The sequence below is a fragment of the Rhinatrema bivittatum genome, chromosome 7 (genome assembly GCF_901001135.1).
Source record: "Rhinatrema bivittatum chromosome 7, aRhiBiv1.1, whole genome shotgun sequence".
NCBI lineage: Eukaryota > Metazoa > Chordata > Amphibia > Gymnophiona > Rhinatrematidae > Rhinatrema > Rhinatrema bivittatum.
The window spans coordinates 58,608,677-58,631,977 of record NC_042621.1 but is presented as its reverse complement, the minus strand read 5'-3'; the positions used below and the strand labels follow the sequence as shown (position 1 = coordinate 58,631,977).

Genomic DNA, 23,301 nt, shown 5'->3' with positions numbered 1-23,301 from the left:
TTCATGTTTAGGGTTGACCGAGGAGGCAACCCTGGGTCAGACATTCTCTGCTCCCCAACCCCTTGTTCCCATGTCCATCTCCATGGGCCAGATCCATATCTTCTTGGAAGTTTTCCTGGACACCAACGTAGGAGGAAACTTCATCGACCAGGCCCTGGTAGTACACCACGGCATACCCACAGTTTCCCTGACTCGGCCACTCACCATCTCGTCCTTCTATGGAGGCTCCCTTCTGGGGCAGCTCACAGTATGCACCATGCCTCTTGATATTCAATCTTCTTGATATTTCTTCGGCATTCGACACTGTCAACCACAATACCCTCCTGTCCCGCCTCTCACAAATTGGCATTACAGGCACTGCCCTATGCTGGCTCCAATATTTTCTGATTGTCAGTAGGGATGTGAATCATTTTTTGACGATTTAAAATATCGTCCGATATATTTTAAATCGTCAAAAATCGTTAGAGCCGCGATACAATAACAATTCCCCCGATTTATCGTCAAAAAATCGTAAATCGGGGGAAGGGGGAGGGCGGGAAAACCAACACACTAAAACAACCCTAAAACCCACCCCGACCCTTTAAAATAAATCCCCCACCCTCCCGAACCCCCCCCAAAATGCCTTAAATTACCTGGGGTCCAGAGGAAGGGTCCCGGTGTGATCTTTTACTCTCGGACCTCCGGTGCTTGTAGAAATGGCACCGGCGCTACCTTTGCCTTGTCATATGACAGGTCAAAGGTAGCGCCGGCGCCATTTTGCTTTTTGTCCCCCGAGGTCAGGAGCGTAGGAGATCGCTCCTGGACCCCCGCTGGACCCCCAGGAACTTTTGGCCAGCTTGGGGGGACCTCCTGACCCCCACAAGACTTGCCAAAAGTCCAGCGGGGGTCCGGGAACGACTTCCTGCATGCGAATCGTTTTTCCGTATGGAAAAACGATTCGCGGCAGGAGATCGCTCCCGGACCCCGGCTGGACCCCCAGGGACTTTTGGCCAGCTTGGGGGGGCCTCCTGACCCCCACAAGACTTGCCAAAAGTCCAGCGGGGGTCCGGAATGACCTCCTGCAGTCGAATCGTGTTGTCTACGGCCAGCGCCATTTTGCGCAAAATGGCGGCGCAAAATGGCCAGCTTGGGGGGTCAGGAGGCCCCCCCAAGCTGGCCAAAAGTCCCTGGGGGTCCAGCGGGGGTCCGGGAGCGATCTCCTGCTGCGAATCGTTTTTCCGTACGGAAAAACGATTCGCATGCAGGAAGTTGATCCTGGACCCCCGCTGGACTTTTGGCAAGTCTTGTGGGGGTCAGGAGGCCCCCCCAAGCTGGCCAAAAGTTCCTGATGGTCCAGCGGGGGTCCAGGAGCGATCTCCTACGCTCCTGACCTCGGGGGACAAAAAGCAAAATGGCGCCGGCGCTACCTTTGACCTGTCATATGACAAGGCAAAGGTAGCGCCGGTGCCATTTCTACAAGCACCGGAGGTCCGAGAGTAAAAGATCACACAGGGACCCTTCCTCTGGACCCCAGGTAATTTAAGGCATTTTGGGGGGGTTTGGGAGGGTGGGGGATTTATTTTAAAGGGTCGGGGTGGGTTTTAGGGTTGTTTTAGTGTGCCGGTTTTCCCGCCCTCCCCCCCACTGGACCCCAGGTAATTTAAGGCATTTGGGGGGGGGTTTGGGAGGGTGGGGGATTTGTTTTAAAGGGTCGGGGTGGGTTTTAGGGATGTTTTAGTGTGCCGGTTTTCAATTTACACGATTTTCACGATATTTAAAAAACCCAAACGGCGACGATCTGATTCCCTCCCCCTCCCAGCTGAAATCGATCGTTAAGACGATCGATCACATGATTCACATCTCTAATGGACAGGACATACAGTGTTAAAACAGGCTGCCCTGTTTCGAAACCCAGAAAACTAGCTCAAGGTGTTCCACAAGGATCCTCTCTTTCTTCTACACTTTTCAACATATACCTATCTCCTCTCTGTCAACTTCTGGTGAAACTGGATCTCCCACACTTCATTTACGCAGATGATGTACAGATCCTCATCCCCATCAACGACTCACTACCTAATGCTCTAAAAATCTGGGATACAGCTATGGTGGAAATAAAAAATCTACTTACTGAAAACTTCCTAGCAATAAACACAACCAAGACAGAGCTTCTCATCATCACATCACACAATAACTTCTCCACTAACCCTACCCTACATGCACCATCAGACTCCCTCAATTTACAGCAAGTCCGCAGCCTTGGCGTTATCATCGACAACCAATTCTCATTAAAGAAATTCATCACGGCTACAATCAAAAACGGATTCTTCAAGCTACACACTCTAAAAAGAATCAAACCGCTTCTACATCCATATGACTTCCAAACAGTATTACAAGCAACAATATTGTCAAAACTGGATTACTGCAATGCCATACTACTAGGTCTCCCTAAAAACACCATACAACCATTACAGATGCTTCAAAACGCTGCTGCTCGCTTACTCACTAATACCCACCGCCATGAACACATTACTCTAGTGCTCATGTACCTTCACTGCCTTCCTGTAGCATCTAGGATTCTATTCAAAGTTCTCACCCTCATTCATAAGTCGATTTATAACCAAGATATGCAATGGTTCTCCGATCAATTCATCTTCCGCACTTCAAAGAGAACAATAAGAAAAATACACCAAGCCAAACTCGCGTCTTCTTCACTTAAACACATCAAACATGTTGCTACAAGAGACCGCTCATTCACTATTGCGGGAACCAACATCTGGAACAAAATGCCCACAGACCTGCGTCTAGAACCCTGCCATAAGAAATTCAAGCAGAACTTCAAAACTTGGCTGTTCGAACAAGCCTACTCTCAATGATCTTTTCCATTTTTCTGAAATGCCAATTACTTGTTCTTGTATCTCTGATCGATTGATTATGATTATCTTGTAGCTCTGATCGATTGATTATGATTATCATTAATTTATTTGTTATTAGTTCTTAATTGTGTTCTTAATTTGTTCTTAATTGATTTATTATGTACACCTGATTTCGTTCTCATATTGACTGTAAAGCTTGTTGCTGATTTACTGTTTATTGTGAACTGAGGTGATGTTATTAACGTGCCGCGGTATATAAAAAATTACGAAATAAATAAATGCCACTAATGCTCCATATTGGTCTCATACACTCCGAGACTGTTACCTTCTACGTGATTCCACAAGCAGTGAATCCTGTTATTTTGGGATTTCCTTGGTTCCAAAAACATCAACCCACTATAGGCTGGTCCTTGCTGGAACTGGCCCAGTGGGGTACATCCTGTTTCTCTACTGTCTTTCCTCTGTCACTTCTCCAGCCCATCTGACCATTGCAGTCACCCAGACCAACCTTCCTCCCCAATGAATAGAAACATAGAAATGACAACAGAAAAGGACCAAATGGTCCATCCAGTCTGCCCAGCAAGCTTATGGTAGCATCTGCAGTGCCATACAGGTCACCCCCATTTTTATCAGTTTTCAAGACCGTCAAAGTCAAGGTCCTTGTTTTTTGCTGTCTGAGTCTAATTCCCAGTCACCTCTTGCCATTGAAGCAGAGAGTAATGTTGGAATTGCATCAAAAGTATTAGGCTTATTGGTTAAGGGTAGTAACAGCTGCATCAGCAAGTTGCACCCATGCTTATTTTTTTTCCCAGACTGTAAACTTCAATGTCCTTGTTAGTTGTCATCTGAATCTAATTCCCCTTTTCCTCATCCCCCCTGCCATTGAAGCAGACAGCAATAATGGAGTTGCATCAAAAGTATGAAGGCTTATTGGTTAAGGGTAGTAACCACCACACCAGCAAGTTATCCCATGCATTCTTTTTTTTCATTTTCATCCTCTAGCTGAATACCAGAATATATTATTTTCCAAACAGAAGGCAGAAACATTACTTCCACACCATTCCTATGATTGTGGGATCAAACTTCTCCCTGACAAGAAGTCTCCTTGAGGGACAGTGTACCCTCTCTTGGAGCTGGAGACTAAAGCAATATGTGACTACATATAGGAAAATCTGACCAGAGGCTTCATCTACCAATCTTCTTCTCCCATAGGAGTGGGTTTCTTGTTTGTGGCAAAGAAAAATGGAGTCCTCCGACCCTGCATAAATTACCATTATGAGAAAGGATCGCTACCCCTTACCATTGATATTTGATTGGCTACAAGGAGCCCCGGTCATCACAAAGCTAGATCTGAGAGAAGCATTCAACCTCATCCGAATTAAGAAAGGAGATGAGTGGAAGACTGCCTTTAATATACTAGAGATGGACACTATGAGTACCTAGTAATGTCTTTCAGACTGTGCAATGCCCCGGTAGTCTTCAAAAAAATGATGAATGAGATCTTTCAAGACCTGTTATACTCCTCCACGGTAGACTATTTAGATAACCTCTTATCTTCTCTAAGCTGCTGACCACCCATAGACCACATGTGAGGCAAGTGCTCCAATGCTTGCACGAGCACCATCTGATTGATAACCTAGTCAAATGTCTCTTTGAGCGGGAACAACTGCCCTTTCTGAGATATACCATCTCCAGCACAGGCCTACTTATGGAGCAAGCAAAACAAAAGGCCATCCTGGAGTGGCCCCAGCCTGTTGGTCTCTGATCTCTGCAAGGATTTTTGGACTTTGCTAATTATCAGCAATTCATTCCTGGGAATTCCACCCTCGCAGCACCTTAGTTTTTTTGTTATAGGTCCCCTGATGCACTGCAGCCAAAACACCAATAGTTACTATTTCTAAACAGTGGAACACATCGTTGTCCTAAAATTTGGTTGAGAGAAAAGAACTTTTTGAGAAACAGAGTGCAAAAAATAAGATAAGTACAGATGGAATTATCTTTTCACTAAAAGCAGTACTAAACTTCAGTTGAGAGAAAAGAACTTTGTGAGAAACAATGTGCAAGAAATAAGTATAGATTGTACAACTTTACGTTTTGTTTGCTGAATATTAAAAACAATTTTGGGCAAAAGTCACTTTATGTGTATTTTTGTACTTATGGTTTTATTTTTCCACATGTTTTTTGTAAAAACAATTTGAAAGAAAAAAGATGGGACACTAAGGGCATATGATGATGGTCTTTTCACATATATATTTAAATCATTTTTGAAGTGAATAGTATAAAACAAGATTATGTATGGCATTTTGCTGTATGAAGTAATAAACATTATTTTGTAATTACATAAAAGCAAGTTTTTACCACTAGTTCTTTGTATAAATATTCCCAGTGTGTAGTTGGGCTTTCCTATTTTGTTCTTATACAAATGGTAGAGAATTGCAGCGTGAGGGTGCCTGATAACTGAATGAGGTCTCTCTGGTGGAATCTAGCCAAATTACTGATGGTGGTGGCAGAAGAAGGAGCCCTGCCTGGGAAGAGCATAAAGAGTGAGATGGAATATAGGGCAATCTTATATACATGGAGAGGTGGACCAACTGAAAAGGTGCAAAAAACAATAGGTGACAAAAGCGAGATGATAAATATTTTGTCACCTCGCTTTACCTCTTTGGCAATCTTTTCTTCCACGACCTTTTGCTTTCCTGATTTCTTTCTTCATCTGCCTCAGTTTCACCAGGTATTCTTCCCTGTGCTCCACTTTTTGGGATCCTCTATACTTCTTGATTGATGTTCTTTTTGACTTTTTTTTTTTTTTAGCCAAAATTGGTTTCTTTTTCTTATTATTTTTGGCTTGCTTTTTTAACATATAGATTTGTTGCCTTTGTGATAGATCCTTTTAATTTGTCCCACTATTGTTCCACATCCATTATTTATTTATTTATTTATTTATTTTATTTAAAAGCATTTATATACCGTTTTTTAAAAATAGATTTTTTGTCAAAACGGTTTACAAGGATAAAATAAAACATAAAGCTAATCAAAATAAAAATGAATTTTAAATATACATAAAATAATCAATGGCTAGTCAGAGTGCTATCATTAGAGGCCTTTTATAAATAAATTATCTTTCAGTCTTCTAGTTCTTCTTTCAGGTATGTTCCCATTTTGACAAAATCTGTATTTTTTGAAATTCAAAACTTATGTCTTTGTGTGACTTCTCTGTATCATATTTGCAATATCAAATCATACAGTTTGATGATCGCTGGCTCTCAGCTGAGCACCAACTCAGATATTAGAGACATTATCCCCATTAGTGAGCACTAGGTTGAGTATCACACCCTTCCTCAGGGGCTCTACTATGATTTGTTTAAAGAGAGCACCTTGAAAGGCATCCACTATCTCTCTACTTCTTGTAGATTCTGTAGAAGGGATATTCCAGTCCACATCCAATAGATTACAATCTCCAACAAGCAACATGTCTCCCTTCTCTCTAACCTTTTGGATGTCTTCAGACAGATCTCTATCCAGTTCTTCTATTTGAGTTGGGGGCCTATAGACCACACCAGTGTAAATGTAGAAACCATCTTCTTGTTTAAGACAGCCCATAATGCTTCTTCCTACCCCCATGTCCCTTGCATTTCAGTTGCTTGGTATATTGTTTTTATAATAAAGAGCTACTCCTCCCCCTTTTCTGTTCTCTCTGTCCTTCCATAACAAGTTATAGCCCGGAATGACCATATCCCAATTATGAGATTTGGTGAACCGTATTTCCATAACAGCAACAATGTCCAAGTTTGCCTCCACCATGAAGGCCTCCAGCTCTGGGATTTTATTGCCCAAACTATGAGCATTTTCGGTCATACCTTTACAACTTTTCTTCCTTGGTTTGATGCGCTTCCTAGTCACCTTTTCTGCTTTTTTTTTAGCTGGTTGATTTTGGGGTTTTTTCACCTCCACTTTCTGTATTGCTTGGGGTTAACATACCAACTTAATTGGCCATCTCCTGCCACCCCCACCCTCTAGTCTAAATCCCTAAAAATGTAAGATCTGAATTTCTCGCTTAGCATCCTCTTTCCTGCCACAGACAAATATAAACCACCCTTACCATGTAACCTTTTACTGCTCCATACACAACCCCAGCCTCCAATGTATCCAAAACCACTTTCTTCACACCGTCTTTTGAACCATGATTTGAAGTTGTCTGTATGGCTTAACCTTTCCTTCCTGTGAACAGGTAACACTTCTGAAAAGGCAATAGGTCTTTGCCGTGTGCCCAATCATCTTCCCCAGAATCTGGAAATCTCTCTGTACTATTTGGATGCTATTTCTAGCAAGGTCATTGGTCCCCAGATGGATGATAGCATCAAATTTTGAGTCTTTACTTTCATGTTTATTTGTATTGACTATCCGGTTTGCACTTCTACCAGTTAAGGATCCTGGAAGGCATTTAACTATTAGGTTCCCCTCAAAATGGAGTCCCAAATTAGTGCCTCTAATGCCAAGAATCTCCCAGCGCAAGATTATTTCTGTTATGACTTTTGATCGTGTTATAGAGTTTTTCTGTACATTGGGTATCTACTTTCCTTCCAGTTAGTTTCCATTGCTGGGATATCTTCATTTTTCAATACAGAAAAGGCATTTTGTACCTCTATCATTTGAGAGAATGGGTGTCTCTGTGTCACAGATCTTGTCCTACCAGAGCCCACTGTAATCAATTTATTTCTAGGTTTCCGGATGCTCTGTGGATAAGGGCAAGGACATTCAGACTGCACAATAAGGGAACATGGGTGTCTCTGAGTCACAGATTCCACAGTAAACCACTTATTTCTGGGTTTATGAATTCTCTGTGTGAGTGGGGACAGGTTCTCTGAGTGCAGTAAAGTGGAGGAGGCTTCTTTGATTGCTGTTAATTTATGTTTAGCCTCTTTAATTTTAGCTAATTATAATTTGAGTTGAGACAACTCCTATTCAATGACGAGAACTGCAAATAAAGACGGCAAGCTCTAAGTCTCCAGATGATTTGTCTTAAAACAAAGGCATAACGGTTTTTACATTTGAATAACAGACATTTTGATAATTTGTTCTTATATGGAACACCTTAACTATGAATAAGATTTGCAAAACAGCTTATTACCAATTATATTAATTATGTAATCTAGCAAGAGCATATAAGAAAAACAAGCCCAGGGTAGGTGGGTAGAGGAGTATGGAGGGAGGGCTTTTAACAGTTGAAATTGCCTTTTTAAATTATTCAGCCACAGTACACTCTTTTTTTCCCTTTTTTTCTCAGTTAAAAGAAACCCCCCCCCCCCCAAGGCACACAATAATACAAATATAGTCAAAGGTTATACTTACACCACATAATTTAAATAAGCAAACAATTCCATTTAGCTTTTAGATGCTTCATACAGGAAGACCTGCAGACAATGGCTACGTCCTGCTGGAACATCCTGGTCTACAGGCAAGTGAATTCTACAAGAAGCCCCTTCCATATAGACAGTCTTAGTAAACTTATGAGGATTTTTTGGTTCAGCCACAATAGACTCTTTTGCCCTTTTTTCTCAATTAAAAGAACCCCCACCATAGGCACACAGTAATACAAATACAGACATAGGTTATACTTAGCCCAAGACCTGTGTTATGTTGCTGTCTATATTAATTTCAACTGCAAAGGTAAAAAGAGCTGCTTCTGATTTGTTTTCCTATTATTAATAAAGAAGTTTATCAGCCAGTCTAGCCTGACTCTGTTCTCTAGCTAGCCCAAGGCTGCTCATGGTGTCACATAGGGTGCCTTCCCCTCCCCCGTCTGTATATGCCTCTGGTCCAATATGTGACACCATGAGCAGGGGGTCCGGGAGTGACCTCCTGCACTCGGACCGTTGGCTGCCAGTATTCAAAATGGCGCCGATAGCCTTTGCCCTTACTATGTCACAGGGGGTATCAGTGCCATTGGTCAGCCCCTGTCACATGGTAGGAGCACAAGATGGCGCCGGCCATCCAGTGCTCCTACCATGTGACAGGATCCGGCCAATGGCACGGATACCCTGTCACATGGTAAGGGCAAAGGGCCATCGGTGCCATTTTGATTAGTAGCAGCCGACGGCCCGGGAGTGGGAAGACAGCCCAGAGCGGGAGATCATGGGAGATCACTCCCGGGACCCCCACTGGACCACCAGGTACCTGTAAAAGGTTTTGGGGGGGTCGGGAGGGTGGAGGAAGCTAAGGGATTAGTTTTAAAGGGTCGGGGTGGGTTTAGGGGTTATTTTTGTGTGCCATTTTTCCCACCCTCCCCCAAAATGATGAGAACCCCCATGATCAATATCGTGGGGTTTTCCTATCGTTTTGGGGGAGCCCCCGATTTCTGACAATTTTGAAAATATCGTCTGATATTTTCAATCGTCCGAAGCCCGATTCACATCTCTAACAGGGATAGCTAATGTGCTTTGTCAAGTAAAAAAATATAAGGTAACATGGAGGAAGAATCTTCTAGGCTTCATTTCCATGGCGCTTTGTTCCTAATTTAAGTTTTTCATGTAGTGTAATAATATAACACGGTAAATGTGATTTTTTTGACCTGTAAAAGTACCTTCTAGGAACACCCGGCCAGAACCTACATCACTAAACATTTGTACGTATTTTTATGATTTAATGTAACCGAAACTTAATGGCACCTGTTAGAATGTACTATAGTACGCTTACTCCAAACTTACTTATGTGCCTACATGTAAACCGTTGCGATGGTATATAACTTAGCAGCGGTATAGAAAAGACTTTAAATAAATAAATAAATAAATAAATACTTTGTAGCAAAACTGAACATATTGCCATAAGAGGCAAATGCTATCAAGGCCAAACTTTTTGGCTCTTTTCGACCAACGTGAGAGTTGGTCAAAAAGATGCAATATGGAATTGACTTTCTAATGGTTTCCAGCTGCACTATCAACAATTTCTTTTAAAGCTAGCAGGATATATGGAGATAAACAAGGAAAATCACTGCACTATAGAAAGATGGCTCTTCAGACTGGTTGGGGGGAAGGTGGGAACCTATCAGTTCACTTTAACAGACTGGGTCGTTATGCACAACTCACCTTATCCAAGGAGATGATAAGGAGTATTCCCAGAGGACACAGTGCTACATAGTACCTGGAAAAAGGAAGCAGCTACATGTAAAGTCATTTCCACTTCAGTAATTGTCATCTATAATCATTTCATGGTAATGTTTTTACAATCCGGCCTTACCTTTTCCAGTGTATGTCATTAAGAGCAGTATGATAGCATGTCAGAAAAAATGGAAGAAATACAAGCATCGCTACAGTGCTGTACTTTATAGGATGAAAAGTGTAATTTGATTTATGATACTGAAAGGCATATCAAATGAATACATTCTACACAAAAAAAAAAAGCAACTTTGATTCTTCTGTTTGTTCCTCCCACCAAAACCATAAGTGTGAACAGCTAGAAGAAAAATATTAACTGATTAATTGATATGATTTAATTTTAAAAAAACGGTGTGTCATCATCATAAGACATATTTGTGTGGTTCAGAATAGTACTGTCCCTTTAACTCCAAGTGTGTATGTCATGCCAGCTCTTTGGAAGAGACTGTCTACTGGCAGAACATAATTGGCAGACTGTGACACCCCTGTCTACAGGCATCTCTCTAAATGGAGCATATTTCAGCCTTTATCTGGTGATGGCTGTTACCTGAGAGAAGCCCAGGGCCATCTCAAAGGGATTGTAGCGGCTAATTGTGCCTGTTAGGACCGGCAATTAGCTGGGGATCTGTTGGCTAGGCAGCTTCGACACCCACTAGCTTTCAGCTCTCTTCACTTCCTTTCCGTTAACTAGCTGTGCCTAATAGAGAAGACAAGGGACAGGTAGGCGAGCGTACAATTGCAGGAAGGAAGGAAGGGAGAACAAGGAAAACATACAATAAAAAAAGAACTGATGGAAAACAGATACAAAATTATTACAGCATTCTCTAAATATGCTCTGTCTATTAGAGAAACAAAACATTTCAGTTATCTATTGCTCATTAGCAGTTTTAGAAACAGTACCTGGGCTATTTTCTTAAGCTTCAGCTTTAAAATAACAATAAAACACTAATTAAGAATAGGTCAAATAGGAGATCCCTTCCATACAGAGGTAGGTGCTGGTTACCATGGTGCAAATGATGAAAACACGTGGCAGAGCAGCTGAGAATTAAGATAATAAATCAGTTTCATTAAAGTCTTGCATTTACCAGTTAATTAAGGTTAATAGTAACTAATAAGCCTCTGTAGGCTATAGTGAATTTGCTACTCTTTACAGTAATAACTGTATAAGTGATTAAACATGTAAAATGACATACAGGTAATGCATTAGAAACCTACGGCCCACAATTTCCAAAGGAAAGATGTTTTTCTTCCTGTTTTGGAGTGGAGATAGGTAATATGAATAGATGTTAAATGTGATTTGGAAAATTGAATCTCCCCTACATGGGGTTTCAATCCAAAGTGTGATAACAAAAGCTAATCAGATACATTTGAAAACCCAAACATACCTTGAAAATAGGTAATGCACAAGAAAACTTTATACTTGCTGTAAGCATATTTCCAATACTATGGGGCTCATGAAAAAAACAACAACTTTACAGCACATGTTAAGACCCTTTTGTGGATACTAAAAATATTGTGCTATGCAGGAAGACCTCGACGTGCACGTTGAAGTGCTTGGGAAAGACGTTAATGTTAACGTGAGCATGTTATAATTAGTTTCTCCGCAAATGTAAATGAACATCAGATGAAACGGAGTGTTTACCATGCATACCTCTACATTGTTTACTGAGCATTTGTAAGGCCTAACATTGTACCACTGCATTGAACCAGGTGTTAACTTACTACTATGCACACTATTGAAAGAGTTCTATTACTATCTATTTATACATTTTTAAAATAGAAAAAGCAAAAGAAATTCTTTTGTCCAGAAAACAATGGTTTATAATATCAAGACAATATTAAGAAACAAAGAAATATAGAGGAGGATGTGACGTCATCCCAGCAAATGGCTGGCTAACCCCGAGTCTCTCGCCTGACATCAGCTGAATCAATTGACATCGGGCACCCCGACCGGCGCTTTCACATAAAAAAAGCTCTCACTGCCACTAGGATTACCGGCAGATGTCTCTTAGGAGGAAAGCGATCGACTTAAAAAAGTATTCATATACGAAACTACCGCTGGAAGGAGAGCCTCCCGAAACCAACATGGCGGGCGCTGGAACCGAGGCAGCGGACCTCGAGGCAGCGACGGCGGTCACCCTCACGGCGGACAACGCGATTCCTTCTAGGGAGGACATGAAGGGCTGGTTCGCCGAAATTAAGGCGGAAATCGCTGCAAAAACCGAAGCAATTATGTCCTCCATTGAGGAGCTCAAAGGGGACGTCGCAGAACATGGCCGCCGCTTATTTGAAGTTGAAACCAGGGCGGAGGCAAACAACGCAGACATCAAGGAGCAGCATGAAACCTTCAATACAATCAAGTAGAAATGGAACGATTGCAAAATAAAATGGAAGACCTTGAAAACCGGTCAAGGCGCCATAATCTCTGGTTTAGAGGTATTCCGGAGGGACCTGACTACGCGGACTGTATAGGCACGGTGGTCCAGATTAGCAACATGCTTCTTGCTGCAGGCGAGGGAACGGATTCCACGGGGCAGGAGGCGGAGGTGAAAATAGAGCGGGTGCACAGAGTCTTTGGACCCCGTGTGAATAATCTGCCCAAAGATATTATAGCCTGCTACCATGAATTTGCTGTTAAAGAAAAAATTGCCAGTATCGCCCGGCAGCAAACTAGCTGGAAATGGCAGGGCCATGAGGTCATGATTTTTATAGACCTCTCACCCACAACCATAAAGAAGCGGAGGGACTTTAAACCTATTACGGATCTTCTTCGGAAAGAAAATATCAGGTACAGATGGCTGTTTCCCTTTGGGCTCAACTTTACATTAAAGGGTGAAGCACTCAGGGCGAACATGCCGGCGGAGGCCTCCACTATCCTGCGTGACGCTGGTTACCCTGAAATTTTGGGTTTATCGTCTCTTCCAAAGCCACCCTTGCGAAAAGAGGGACCACCGCGCTGGCAACGGGTGAACAGAGGGGATAGGAGGCTGCGGCGACAGCCTGATTCACCCCCACTGCGTTGAGCTTGGACCGCGTGAATCTAAAGGCCCGAGGAGGGCTAAATGCTTTCTTTTTGTGACGTTGATGCTTTGACCTGTCTGGGTTTCATGAGCAGGTCCTTGCATTCAAAGTTCACCTTATGGAACTATTTATTCGTGCTGACCTGTTTACTAATGCATATATCTGTTTCTATGTGATATTTTCAGGTTCTGAGTTCTACAGTTTATATGTTGGGGATGTCCCAATTTGTCAGTACGTGTTTCTTTTAGAGTTTAAGATGTCGTGGGGAAAGGCTATGCTGGGATGATCGACTCCTCCCTTATTCAGACAGCATGGCCCTGGGATAGGGAACAGGCTGTGGGGGAGGGGGGAAAGCGGGAAGGGATATTAGAGGGCAGCACTTACTGTGGCCACATTTCTAGAGGGGACACTGGGATAGCACAGAATTACAGACAACCTAGCTTGGTAGAGGGAGAGAGACCACAGGTGACAGACTTTGGGATACTCACCTATGAATTTATTAACTCATGACGGCCTTTACTGTTATGTCCCTAAACGTAAAGGGACTGAATACACCTCTTAAACGACAATCGTTGTTTGATGATTTGAATTTCTATCAAACTAAGATAGCCTTTGTACAGGAAACCCATTTAAAGAAGAGATATGAGCGTCTGCTTAAGCATCCTAATTTTCCTAGGCAGTATTGGGCCGCTAGGCCACTAGCTCGAAAGTACTTAGGCGTGGGAATACTTATACATAAAGATCTGATTTATGAAGAAATATTATGTCGGACGGACCCGGAGGGACGATATCTTTTACTGGTTATCGCTATTGGAGGGGACAGATATACTCTAATTAGTTCATATGCACCTAACGAGGGACAGGGTGTCTATTTGGACGGCCTCTCGCAACTTATTGATCTTTGGGCGGAGGGCCATATACTCTTGGGAGGTGACTTTAATCTGACGGTAGACCCACGTCTGGACAATTCTCACTCTAATCCACCGTCTAGACGGACTGACCGGCAGGCTTTCCGCCGCTTTCTGCGGCATCATGGCCTGGTAGATGTGTGGCGGGTCTGGCACCCCAAATCAAGGAATTATACCTTCATGTCTAAAGTGCATAAAACCTACTCGCGCATCGACTATTTGTTAGTGGATAGGGGCTGCTGTGCCCAGGTGATTGACCCGACCCTGGGCCCTATCACCTGGTCCGATCATGGCCCGGTATTTATGGACTTTCATTTTACTGGCTACGATAAAGGACTAAAATACTGGAGGCTTAATGATAGTCTCCTCGAGGAGGAGGAATTTTGTACCCAATTATATGGGGATATTCAGGAATATTTCCAATTGAATGATACCCCCAATATCTCCCCAATTGTACTCTGGGACTGCTTAAAAGCGGTGCTGCGTGGCAAGCTTATCGCCAGGGGTGCTTATGTCAAGCGCTGTAGACAGCGGGAAAAAGTTGATCTATTATCGCGCTTGCAACAGTTGGGGAGAACACATTTAGTTACTGGGGACGATGGCCTTTTGGAGCAAATCGATGCTTTACGCAAGCGCCTGGCGGACCTGGAAGCGGCCCAAATAGCCCATAATTTGAATCGTAGTAAGCAGCTATATTATGAAGGGGGTAATAAGGCGGGACGACAGTTGGCACGCAAATTGAAGGTCCAAAATGCACAGACTAATATTGTAAAATTAAAAGATGAAAACGGAGGATGCTGACCTCAAATGCTGACATTAGGCAGCGCTTTCTCCGTTTTTATACGACACTTTATGCACCGAAAAGGGATATCCAACAGGAGGAGCTGGAGGCGTACTTTCACGATACCCCACTGCCACAAGTTACACCTGAGGCCCAGGTATTCCTAGCCCGGGATATAACTGCAGCGGAAGTGACTTGGGCCATTAAATCGCTAAAGCCAGGCAAGTCGCCCGGACTCGATGGCTATACTGCCTTATTTTATAAAAAATTCACGACTTTATTGGTGCCCCCGCTGGTCTCACTATATAACTCGTTGCAGGGGCCGGTGTCGCTGTCCCAGGTTGACAATATGGCGGGGGTCACATTGTTGGCGAAACCGGGCCGAGATCCCACGGCCTGCGGCTCTTATCGCCCCATTTCTTTAATTAATTTAGACATGAAATTATTAGCAAAAATATTGGCCCATAGGTTAAATGTGTCCTTGCCTGGCTTGGTACATCCCGATCAATCTGGCTTCATCCCGGGCCGTATGGCATCGGATAATGTTCGAAAAACGGTTGCAGCCATGGGGTGGGCGCGCTCGCACAATATTCCCATGCTACTGCTAGCCATTGATGCTGAAAAGGCCTTTGACTACGTGCACTGGCCATTTTTGTTTCACACCCTGCGCTCATTCAATTTGGGGGACAAGTTTATTAACTGGATACAAAAATTATATGAAGCACCCACTGCTTGTCTGAAAATCAATGGGGGGTATTCTTCTTCGTTTGAGGTTGGAAGGGGTACCAGACAGGGATGCCCGCTCTCACCCTTGCTCTTTGCCCTCTTCTTGGAGCCCTTTACCCATCGCATACGCAGCAATCCCTTAATCTCAGGCGTGCAGGTTGGAGAGTTTACCTCGAAACTGTCTCTTTTTGCAGATGATATTTTGTTCACCATTACCGACCCCCTTCGATCTCTGCGCGCTGTCTCTGCTGAGTTAGAGGCTTTTAGCAGGGTTTCGGGGTTCTCTGTCAACTGGGACAAATCGGAATTGCTAAATGTTACTGCCTCACCAACCTTGATGGACTGCATTAAATTGCAGTTTCCTTTTAGGTGGGCTACCCGTAAATTAAAGTACCTGGGGGTTTATCTGGGCACGGATAACGATTTATTCCACTTGAATTATACCCCCCTACTGGCCAAAATATATAAAGATTTAGAGGAGTGGGATAGGTATCACATTTCCTGGCTGGGACGACTTGCAGTATTAAAGATGAACATTTTGCCCCGGATTCTGTACTTGCTACAGACGCTACCCATAGTTGTTCCCGTTCACCTGTTGGATAAATGGCAAAAGAGATTAAACAAATATTTGTGGAAGGGAAAACGACCTCGGATCGCACAGCGGACCTTGTTTGTACCTAGACAAAGGGGAGGGTTGGGAGTGCCTAATCTTGCCCGTTATCATGGTGCGGCCCACCTGAAGGCGGCTATAGAGTGGCATGATTCTAAACACTGTAAGCCATGGGTACAATTGGAGCAAGCTTTACTGGGGGACTTCCCTCTTACGGCGTTGCTGTGGCAAGCTCGTGCCTCCTGGTGTCCCAGACTGATCTTACCGGAGACCGTACAGGCCACCATGTCCGTCTGGAATCGTTGGAAGAACACATTAGTGGGAGGGCGAGGTTTTTTCCATAGTACCCACTTATTTTACCATGGGAAGTTTCGTCCAGCAGGCACTCCGACCGCTTTCAAAACTTGGATAGACAAAGGTATATTGCAATGGTCGCACATCTGGTTCCCTGGGGGGCTGACCACCTTCCCCACACTTTGTCGCCAATTCCAATTGGGGCCTGCGGATCTTTTCCGCTATCTACAAGTTAGACACTTTTTTATTAGACATCGGGTGGCAGGTGACCTGGCACAGGGTATTACCACTTTTGAAAGTATGTGTCGTCAGGCCCATTTGGTTACCAAACATATCACCAATTTATATTGTTTATTAAGTGATGACTTTGTTATGTCAGCCTCTCATATTCAAGCGTGGCAGGCAGATCTACAGTGCGATAGGACTAAGGAGGATTGGCTGCGGACATTTCTACTTTTGAGGAAGGGACTGATCTCAACCCAGCATATAGAAAATGGATACAAGTTATACTTTCGATGGTATGTCACCCCGAGTCTTATTCAGCACTACTCGCCTACTACTCAGGGACTTTGTTGGAAACTGTGCCAGGAGCGAGGTACTTTTTTTCATCTCTGGTGGCAATGTCCCAAAATTCAAGACCTTTGGACGTCTATATCGACGTGGATATCAACGATTTTGAACACATGTATTCAGCTTACACCAGCACAAGCATTACTGAATGAGGAGCTCCAAGACAGATCAAGATTTCATAATATCTTTATTAAATTTGTGATTACGGCGACCAGATGTGCCATAGCACGCAGCTGGAAGGCTCCCAGTGTCCCGACGCTATCAATGGTACAGACAATGGTGCTAAACACACATACTCTGGGCAAGATTACAGCATTCCGAAATGCGTCGACCCATAACTTTCATAAGGTCTGGGGCCAGTATGAACGATGGCTACGCAATACTGTGGCAAAGTAAAGGCGGGGCTGGCTGACTGCGGGCTAGGAGCACCTTGCTACTTATGTGCTAACCCAGGGGATCACAGCCTCAAAGGGGTCTTCCTAAGGTTTGAGGTGATTGCATTGTTATGGGGCTCGTCACTTACTATGTCACTTTCTAGGTCTCTTTATACTAAGCAGTGTAATAGCTTGTCTCTTGATCACCAAGTGTCCACATGTTCTGTTATATATCAGCTACCTCTACGGGAAGGGGCGGGGGGACTTTCGGGGGTATAATTGGGTAAAATGGCTACCAGTTATGCTGTACATGCGTATTTTGTTCTATTATGGTTGCATCTACTATGTACTTGATGCATTGCTGTTTTGTTTATTGCCAATAAAAGCTATAAATATAAAAAAAAAAGAAACAAAGAAATATTGATTTATATCCAAATTCAATATATAATAATTCAAAAAAGGGGAAAGGGAAGGGGGGAAAGATTGGAGAAACCTTAAAGGGAGAGAAGAAAAAAAGAGAAATTATTAAAGAAAATTGACCATTAGCACAGATCAAAATTTAACAGAAAAATATATCTATAGCCCACTAAGAGTCAGTAAACCTTGTAGGGGAAGTGGGAGGGTCCTGAGAATGAAGAAAATAATTTAATTGTTCAGGAGAAAAGAAGGTAAAACATTCATTCCTACGTTTGATGATGCACTTACAAGGGTATCTTAAACTGAAAGAAAAACCTAAGGAAATGGTTTCCTGTCAAAAAGCAAGGAAACCTTTCATTCTCAATTGAGTAACTTGGGCTAAATCAGGAAATATTTTCACAGAATGACCATGAAACAAAACAGAGAAATGTCAAAAATAACTTTGCATTACATTGCTTAAATCAAAAGAAGAAGTGAAAGAAACCACAACAGTGCATTGGTCAATAATTTCAAAAGAAGAACCTCAGAAATTGCTGGAAGAATCTTCGTAGCTAGAAAATAACAGGTGTTCACAGAAGGAAATTGATCCGGTGAAAAACCTAAGACCTCTTGAAAATAACTTTCTAAAGTAGAAAAAGGAGTTCCTCCCAAAACTCTGAGGAAATTTGATAAATGAATATTAAGATGTCTAGCTTTATTTTCAAGATGTGCAAATCATAAAAACATAAGAAATTGCCATGCTGGGTCAGACCAAGGGTCCATCAAGCCCAGCATTCTGTTTCCAACAGAGGCCAAACCAAGCCACAAGAACCTGGCAATTACCCAAATACCAAGAAGATCCCATGCTACTGATGCAAGTAATAGCAGTGGCTAATACCTAAGTAAACTTGATTAATAGCAGGTAATGGACTTCTCCAAGAACTTATCCAAACCTTTTTAGAACCCAGCTACACTAAGGGGTAGATTTTAAAACCCCTGCGTGCGTAAATCCTCCCGGATTTACGCGAGCAGGGCACTCGTGCGCCGCCACGCCTATTTTGCATAGGCCGCCGGTGCGCGCAAAGCCCCGGGACGCGCATAAGTCCCGGGGCTTCGTAAAAGGGGCGGGAGGGGGCGTGTCTGGGGGCAGGGGGCTGTCCGGGGGCATGGCGACAGTTCGGGGGCGGGATTGGAGGGCCGTCCCAAGTCCCCCGGCACTGCGGCCTGTGCCGGGGGATGCCAGGGCAGCGCACGCAAGTTACGCCTGCTTCAAGCAGGCGTAACTTGCCCAACAAAGGTAGGGGAGGGGATTTAGGTAGGGCTGGGGGGTGGGGTAGATAGGGGAAGTGAGGGGAAGGTGGGGGGACGTGGAAGGAAAGCTCCCTCCGAGGCCGCTTCGATTTCGGAGCGGCCTTGGAGGGAACAGAGGCAGGCTGCACGGCTCGGTGCGCGCAGGCTGCCGATTTTGCGCAGCCTTGTGTGCGCCGACCCCGGATTTTATAAAATCTGGTGTACTTCTGTTCGCGCGCGCGTATGTTTTGAAGATCTACCTCAGCCTGTACTAACCACATCCTCTGGCAACAAATTCCAGAGCTTAATTGTGCATTGAGTGAAAAAGAATTTTCTCTGATTAGTCTTAAATGTGCTACTTGCTAAATTCATGGAATGCCCCCTGGTCCTTCTATTATCCGAAAGTGTAAATAACCGATTGGCATCTACTCATTCAAGACCTTCATGATCTTAAAGACCTCTATCATATCCCCCTCAGCTGTCTCTTCTCCAAGCTGAACATCCCTAACCTCTTCAGCCTTTCCTCACAGGGGAGCTGTTCCATTCCCTTTATCATTTTGGTTGCCCTTCTCTGTACCTTCTCCATCGCAACTATAACTTTTTTGAGATGCGGCGACCAGAATTGTACACAGTATTCAAGGTGTGGTCTCACCATGGATCGATATACATTTTCCGTTTTATTAACCATTCCCTTCCTAATAATTCCTAACATTCTGTTTGCTTTTTTGATTGCTGCAGCACACTGAGCTGATGATTTCAAAGTACTATCCACTATGATGCCTAGATATTTTTCCTGGGTGGTAGCTCCTAATATGGAACCTAACATCGTGTAAGTGCAGCCAGGGTTATTTTTCCCTATATGCAACACCTTGCACTTGTCCACATTAAATTTCATCTGCCATTTGGATGCCCAGTCTTGCAAGGTCCTCCTGTAAAACTAATCGGAGAAAGTTCTTTTTTACTCAACGCACAATTAAACTCTGGAATTTGCTGCCAGAGGATATGGTTAGTGCAGTTAGTATAGCTGTGTTTAGAAAAGGATTGGATAAGTTCTTGGAGGAGAAGTCCATTACCTGCTATTTAGTTCACTTAGAGAATAGCCACTGCCATTAGCAATGGTAATATGGAATAGACTTAGTTTTTGGGTACTTGCCAGGTTCCTATGGCCTGGATTGGCCTCTGTTGGAAACAGTATGCTGGGCTTGATGGACCCTTGGTCTGACCCAGTATGGCATTTTCTTATGTTCTTATATGCTTATGTTCTTATGTAATGTATCACAATCTGCTCGTAATTTAACTACTCTGAATAATTTTGTATCATCCGCAAATTTGATAACCTCGCTCATTGTATTTCTTTCCAGATCATTTATAAATATATTGAAAAGCACCGGTCCAAGTACAGATCCCCTGGTTACCCTTTTCCACTGAGAATATTGTCCATTTAATTCTATTCTCTGTTTACTGTCTTTTAGCCAGTTTGTAATCCACAAAAGGATATCACCTCCTATCCCATGAATTTTTCTTTTTCTTAGAAGCCTCTCATGAGGGACTTTGTCAAACGCCTTCTGAAAATCGACTGTGTTCCATTAAACCATGTCTATCTATATGCTCTACGATTTTGATCTTTAGAATAGTTTCCACTATTTTTCCCAGCACTGAAGTCGATTGGAAAGCATATTGCAATCTTTCACAGTAGCTGAGTTGAACACCTGTAATTCTTTAACAGAATTTTCAAATCCAGTAATCTTTGTAGAAACCCTAATGCATGCATTATTTTTCATCTCGCATGATGCATTTGCAAATTTCAAAAATTTAGTCAAAGGGGAAGAGTTTGAGTGGGGTTTATGAAAATGAGAGATGTTTGACATTGCCTGTAATGGCAAAACACATGTTAGCGCTGGAAATAACTACGGTACACCTTTTTTTCCCAGCATTAAGCTGTGCGATATTCCCAAAATGGGATTTATGATATTTATCATGAATTGCATTTGAGAAAGAAAGAGAGTGAGAAAGAGAGAACCTCTAGGGTGGAACACCTATTAGTCATCTATTTATACCACTATAGGAGGGTCATCTAGTAACTTGAAGTGAGGTTTTGGTGGTGGTCTAGGTTTTGGGGGTCAGTTTTACATGCACAGTCAGATTACGAACAGCACAATATGCATCAGTGAATATTTGATGTGATTTGGAATGAGGAAAGGTACACAAAGATGAGATTTCTACATGGTACTTTTGCCCTAGCTTGATAGTACCCAGGTGGAGAATGCATCAAGCTAGGGTGAGAGTACATTGTGATGTGTATTGTGCTGTTTGTATGTCTGACTATGCATGTAAAACTGGCCCCCAGACTGTAGACCACCATCAAAACCTCACCTAGTTACTAGATGATCCTCCTATAGTGGTATAAATAGTTGACTAATATAAGTGCCTTATAAAGAGTCTGTCTTTCTCTCTCTCTCTTGTTACCTTAATCATGCCCCCCTTTTACTTTTTTTATTGTGGGTACTATTTATGCGAAATTTATAGCAAAATGATAAATCTAGGCTTTAGATTGAGAGTCCTCTGGGAAAAGGAAAATACCAACAGTACCTGAATGTAAGTCACTGAATTGTCTGAAAGGTGGAATATAAATCAAATAAATTAAAAGCCTAACATAGGTGCCTTAAACGTCATCACCTTAAACGTTATCACACGTGAAAAGGGCCTTTTTGTGTGCGATAGGATGCAAATAAGCTGGAGGGGAGGAGTCAGGGTGGGGAGGGGAGGAGTTGGGGGAGGGAGGGGAGGAGTCAGGGGAGGAGGGGGAGGAGTCAGCTGCGGCACTGCTGCTGGTGATAATGTGAGGGACATTGCTGGCAGTAGCACGGTGAATAGCACCTGTCTCGCTCTCTCTCTCTCTCGTTACCCTAATCATGGTGTGAACGGCTGCAGCCTTTTGCAGGCCCACCTCCCCTTCGCCCCCCTGCAGCCCTTGGTTTTACTGATAGTTGATAGGATGGAAGAAAGTTTCTTTACAGTTCATTGATATCAAAGTCCAATAGATTTACAATTAGAATTCTAAATAAACTTGTTACCTACTTCCAGCAAATGTCTTCAATTGAATAAAGCCAATTCCTTTAGTAATTTAACATCTTCTCTTCCAAGTAGTGAATTTAGTGAAGATTCTTCCCATTATGAAATGGTTTCAAATTTGGTCCAAATTACTTAACAGAAACAAGAGTTTGAATTCTCATACTTCTTCTGTAGTCTTCCCTATTTTCATCTCTTTCTCATGGTCAATAGTACTAGATTGGTACTGTATTACTCCTATCCTCCCAAGTATTTCTCAGTAGTGATATGCTCTTGAATGATACTCTCAAATTCCTTCTCTCTGGTAACTGATATGAATCCATTCATCCTTAATGACATAGCTGCTTTTCATGTCCTTTCTAGGCAAAAGACATCACATCCTCCAGATAATTCAAAATCTGAGTCCCAGTGAACACAAAAGGAAAAAACTTACCCAGAGAGGAAACCAAACAAGAGGCAGATAGGGTGGAAAAAACCTCCTCTTCAGATAACAAAAAGGTTTCCAAACCCATGGACAAAATAGGGGGTAAGGCACTCTGTCCATTTCTTTACCCAGGTTGCAGCCCGAGAGACCCCCAGAGTTCTTTTCCCAGCAAAAATAATCAAAAGTAGGGTCAGCACAGACAGGATGAACCTGTGAATGGAACCAAACTAAGAATCCATGTCCTAAGATGGTGGCAGGGGTTTATAAACTGTTAGAGCACATCAACTAAATCTCCCACATAGGGGAACCAAACCCACAACTACTGCTAATAACTACCTCTCTTTGCTTCACCCTAAAGAAATTGGTTCAATCCTATCAATGAATCTTTTAGGTTTGCTGTAGTTGTATAAATGGACAGCTTCCAAGTTACTGATATGATTGAAATGGTCATTATATTTGATGTGGTTAGTCTGGTCACCGAATATTGCAAGCATTCTGAAGGCTGAACCTCAACAGTATTATTTGAAGGTTTTTCCTCATCTCTTGAACAGATGAGACACACCAACACATTTTTTAGCACTTCAGAGATAAAGCCACCTTTATTTACAAAAGCAATAGGTTACCAGAGAAGAAAGGCCTTTACTGTCATTGACACTGTTAGTGCAGCCAAAGAATTTAGTAGGCATTCCAAGTCATGAGGCCAAACAGAAATCTGGGCCTCAAAAGTTACTTTGTGCTCACCAATTGTTTGGGTTTAAGTATAGAATCCTTTGCTGTCAGCTTTGAGGCCCTAGTAGAATGTGTGGTGCATGGTGCAGGGTGATCATAGAGGGGA

General features: G+C 42.9%; 1 long non-coding RNA gene across 1 annotated transcript in view; it reads left to right on the top strand.

Annotated features, from left to right (window-relative positions):
• The window catches only part of LOC115096124, a 156,164-nt gene that overhangs the window by 72,767 nt on the left and 60,096 nt on the right, over positions 1 to 23,301 (top strand). The window lies entirely within an intron of this gene.